This window comes from Idiotropiscis lumnitzeri, unplaced genomic scaffold (assembly GCF_059441095.1).
Source record: "Idiotropiscis lumnitzeri isolate Australia: NSW breed Sydney's pygmy pipehorse unplaced genomic scaffold, RoL_Ilum_1.0 HiC_scaffold_43, whole genome shotgun sequence".
Taxonomy (NCBI): Eukaryota; Metazoa; Chordata; class Actinopteri; order Syngnathiformes; family Syngnathidae; genus Idiotropiscis; species Idiotropiscis lumnitzeri.
The window spans coordinates 666,148-671,196 of record NW_028283581.1 but is presented as its reverse complement, the minus strand read 5'-3'; the positions used below and the strand labels follow the sequence as shown (position 1 = coordinate 671,196).

The window sequence follows — 5,049 nt, the reverse complement described above, 5'->3', positions numbered from 1 at the left end:
TGATAAAGACTGGTCACAAGACACCATCACAGGGTTCGAAGTTAACTTTAAAAACTGCTTCCCCATAGGGCAAGTGCCACTAAAATTTGCCTTGCCCGAGTGGCCAAATTACTTGCCCAACTTGGGCAAGTGACAATTTTTTTTCTCTTGCCCTGAGTGACTTTTTGTATGACAAAGTGTCTAATTACAAATTGCATGAATTTTTTGTTCGGACAGTTCCCGCCTAGAAAGAATTAAAAATACGTTACAATCATAAGTGTTGCTTATATAAAAATGTATCATGTATTAACACATTAATTAGGTGTCTGCTGACCCAGGATTATGTTATTAAGATAAGATAAGATAAGATGTCCTTTATTAGTCCCACAATGGGGAAATTTGAGGTGTTACAGCAGCAAAGATATAGAGAAAAGGCTCAATAGTGAGCCACGCTGCTGTAAACAGGCAGCCACTCGCGCGGCGCCGGAACCGGTTGTTATGTAACCCCCGATTACTTAAAGATAGTGTTAGTTTGATATTTAATAAATTGGACCAGACTCTAGATTCTCAAAGGCTACAATAGTGATAATTGATAGGTGTGTGAATGAAATAGCTGGAGGCAGAAATGAGCAACAACAATAACTGTATTAACATGGAAAACAAAACAATTATTTACAAATTCACAGCCGGCATCATATACATAAAATAAATCACAAATCCCAAAAATTAGAAATAATAATCCCAAAGTCCTACTGAGCTCAGTAATATTTAGTTTAAGTCAGTCAATGTTCTTTCCGGTAGTCTTGGGGAAAAAAGTCTTGTCGTGGTGGTAATTAGGTGTGTTACCACGTGATGTTCACAAAGAAGTTGGTGAAGACTGTGGTTCCTTTATCGCAGATGTGGTTCTGGGCTCAGGCTCGCCATCTCCATCAAAGGAGAATCCATTCAGTTTCGGATCTTGGTTTAATGCCAAGACAAAAAAACCCAGCCTGCATAACAATAATGAAATTATTGTATGCAGCTAATAAGTCTATTATCAGTTTCCAGTATCATCAGTCGCTATAGCTCTATAGTTTTCAATTATCATAAATACTGCATCTAAATATCACATTTATAACAGTTATTAATTTACATGCATGTTTTCCAAATTGTCATTGTAACACATGAAATGAACTCATGAGCTAACAATAAACACATTTCTCAATATGTCCAATTTCTCAATAACCATGTTTTATGGTTTACATATCAATCACTTCAATAAAGAAATAATTGTATAACAAACATAACTGAGTCAATTCAACATTTCACTTTTAACACATATTACATCAAAATGAGCAGTTATACATTTGTTTGTCAACATAAACCTTGCTTTAGAAAGACCTTAAAACAAGTAAAATCAACTCTTTCACTGTAAACAAGCAGTACATTTCCACTCGCGATTAGCATTAGCTTAACGTTAGCTTAGCGTTAGCCTCACATAAACGTTTTTACGACAGTCCATAGCAAGTGCATGGCGACTCACCAATACGACGTTCAAGTACGAACACGGTCGAATTGTCACAGACCCTCAGTTCTCACTGGTATCCACACTTGAGATAAAACATTTCCCAATTAACATTTTATTATTGGTCACATTTATATCAACTTCAATAAGTATTTCACTCACCGAACGGCACATTAGCATTAGATATCGTCACGCAACCTTTCAGTAGGGTGTCCAGGCGTAAAAGAACGATATACACAGCTAATCTCGAGATAGCATCTCGAGAAGGCGGGACAACTTGACTTTGACGAATCAGAAAGTCATAATCAGATGAATGACACTCCAAACAGGAAATCAAGTAGACGAGAGATATACACTTCCTCTTAACACAATAAATGTTTTTTCAAAATAAAATGGTGTTTTCTCTACTGGGTTACATTATGTTATGTTATATATCAAAGAGAATGTGGAATGACACTGAACGATGGAAGGTGGAAGCATGTGGAAAGATCGTGAATGACATTGAATGATTTGGAATGACACTGAAAGATTTTGAATAATACTGAATGACACTGAATGAAGTAAAACTCTCTGGGAACGGGCCAATTCAAGATAGCTGCCGCACTGTGGGGGAGGCTTTGGTACCAAATTTGGAAAGAGACCCAAACGGTTGGGTCCATTTTATATCAGTGTGGGGGTGAAACGTTGGTCTTGGCGGAGCTGTCTGAATATTGGAGAAGTGAGAAGACAAAGTAAAACAGAACAATTAAAATCACTCTTCAAATACATATTGTTTGGTAAGCAGAGCATGATTTACAGCTCACCATTTTATTGCATGCACCAAGCATGTTATACATTTTTCTGTCCACGGGATGGCGTAGTCAAGAAAAATGAAGCATCTCGAAGCCCATTCGTGTGTGAAGTATTTCCCTGCAGGGCTTGGCTGCTTTATGGGGCTTCATTTTGCCATCACTAGTTTTAGATAGTTTTAATTTTTGAAAGAGCATTTTCATTTTACAGTGAACCCTCGCTACTTCGCGGTTCACCTTTCGCGGGTTCAGTGCTTCGCGGGTCTAAAAAATATTCGGGGGCATTGTAGTTTCGCCGAGCGGCACGACGGGGCGCTGGAGCTGTTAGACGGCCGGCATGCGCCGAAGAAGAGCGTGGGCGAAGAGGAGAGTGGACGAAGAAGAGCACGTTCCCCCGGGCACGATTTGGGGCGACGTTTCGCGCGGTTCGGACCGTACCAGAGCTCCGGCCAGCGTGCGTGGCAGTTAAGCCGAAGAGGAACAACTTCCGCCCGGGCACTAGCGGGGCGACATTTCGCTCTGCTCGGGAGCGTACGAGAGCTCCGGAGGAGGCCGGCCGGCGTGCGTGGCAGTTAAGCCGAAGAGGAGCACCTTCCCCGGGCACGGGCGGTGTCAAGCGGCCCCTAAGTTTAACCGAATGGAAGCTCCGGAGGAGGAGGGCATGCTCGCGTCACAGTTAAGCCGAAGAGAAGCACCTTCCCCGGGCACGGGCGGTGCCAAGCGGCCCTTAAGTTTAACCGAATGGAAGCTCCGGGGGAGGAGGGCGGGCGTGTGTCACAGTTAAGCCGAATAGGAGCACCTTCCCCGGGCACGGGCGGGGCGAAATGAAACCGAGTTCAATCGAACGGAGACACGCTTCGGGGGAGCAGGTCCGGCGTGCATGACAATTAAGCCGAAGAGGAGCACCTCTTCCGCCCGAGCACGAGCGGAGCGCGAGGCTGTCAGGCTTTCATTTCACAGGGCACACCGGACGGCGTACCAGCAGGTAAAGGTCGAAGCAATTAAAAAAATACAAAAAGAAGTAATTGAATAAATACAAAAATAATGGCTGGGGAATAAAAAAATAATAAGTTTTAATAATAATTTTTTTTTTTTTGTTATAGCATGAATTTCACTCTCTCTCTCTCTACCCGTGTATATATATATATATATATATATATATATATATTTATTAATTTTTTTTTTTTAAACATTTTTGAAGGTGCACCACTACTTCGCACTTTTTTTTTAAAGCATTTTTGAAGGTGCGCCGCTACTTCGCAGATTTTCAGTTTTCGCGGGTGGTCTCGGTCCCCATTAACCGCGATAACCGAGGGTTCACTGTATTTTTTTCATTATCGAATTTTATTTTTTTCTATTCAAGTTTTGAGTTCATTTTCGTTTACTAAAATAACCTTGGGCTGCAACTACTATCACAGCAACGGCTCATTATATTTTGGCTGCTAAATATGCCAATTTGTCAGAGAGAAGACCGTGACAAAGAATGGCCCAATCGCAATAAACACTCTACACCATACGTTCCTCGTTGACGTGTACATGGGGTGTTGCAGAGCACAGGTTCCAAGCGTACCGATATTGCAAAATTGGGACAATGCGTGTGACGACACCAACTTCCGCCTCCTATGTCATCGAGCTTGGCGGCACGTTATCATTATGTATTTATTTGTAACAATTTTGACGTGACGTTGAGAGTGATATTAAAACTTAAGTAATGTGGTAGTTAGGAAAAAACCCTGGCTTGGGACCCACCGGAACAAGCTATAGCTTCATTTATACTATTTGAGGCGCTCTCACAATCTGCGGCGCATGCACACAAGGTCGCTAAGTACGCTAGCTGCACTCGGACAAAACACGTAGGTGACTTTAAAAGAGTGACCGAAATTGCACACATGCAACTGTTTATCATAATGTCATAATTCGATATGTACATTTGAAGAGAATTTTTTTCAGCATGGGCACAAGAATTCCACCGAACATCGCCAGTTCAATGGGATTTTGGTTAAGTCCGCAAATAATTGTGGACAATATACTTTGGCTGCGCGCTCGAATAATTTTACTCGTATATACTTCAATGAGGGTGTAGTGTGGGTATCGGGATCTTTAACACGCCCTAACACGAAGCTGACTCTCCAACCGCCACAGCATTTTAATGACGAAATTATAAAATAAACAAAAACACTGTTCAACAACATAAAATAAAATAAAAAATCACATCATACTTACATTTATAAACTTTAATCCTCAAGAACATTATTCTCAGGTTGACCGAAAGACGAGGACACGGGAGCGCCTCGGGCATGTTCTTCTTCCTTGTGTAGGCGAATGACATTTTAAGGTGCTTGTCCGCCACCTGCTGTGCTGAACTATGTATTAAATAAGAAAAGCAAATTGTTGAATGTTTTTTCCCCAATGAAGACTGAATTGTAAAATACCCGGAAATGGCTTTTCTGTTTTATTGTGCATTTAAAAAAAATTCAGATTGTCCTTTTTTGTTGAGATAATTGTTGAATATTGAAATTGCACATGTAACTGGTAATTTAGTTTTAGATATTATTTGAACCAGTGGAGGGCCATGCATTTCACACCTGGGCCTTCAATGAAGTCCTACTTCGTCCTACTTGAATAAATCCCCCTCATAATACCATAATTTATGACACCACGGGTGGACAAACAATATACAGAAAAGCACTTAGACAGCACTGACCGAGTGTTGGACGATATAGCTTCTCTTGAAAGGTCCGTGTTGAAAATGGCCTCGCAAGTGAATCTTCAATTTCT

At 41.2% G+C, this 5,049-nt stretch overlaps 1 long non-coding RNA gene across 1 annotated transcript; it reads right to left on the bottom strand.

Annotated features, from left to right (window-relative positions):
- Positions 1-674: 674 nt before the first annotated feature.
- LOC148315752 (uncharacterized) lies at positions 675-1,864 on the bottom strand. Its single transcript, XR_015840613.1, has 3 exons — positions 1,646-1,864; positions 1,502-1,568; positions 675-968 (listed from the first exon to the last, which is right to left on the bottom strand). It is a non-coding gene; the product is annotated as an uncharacterized LOC148315752 (long non-coding RNA).
- Positions 1,865-5,049: the final 3,185 nt, after the last annotated feature.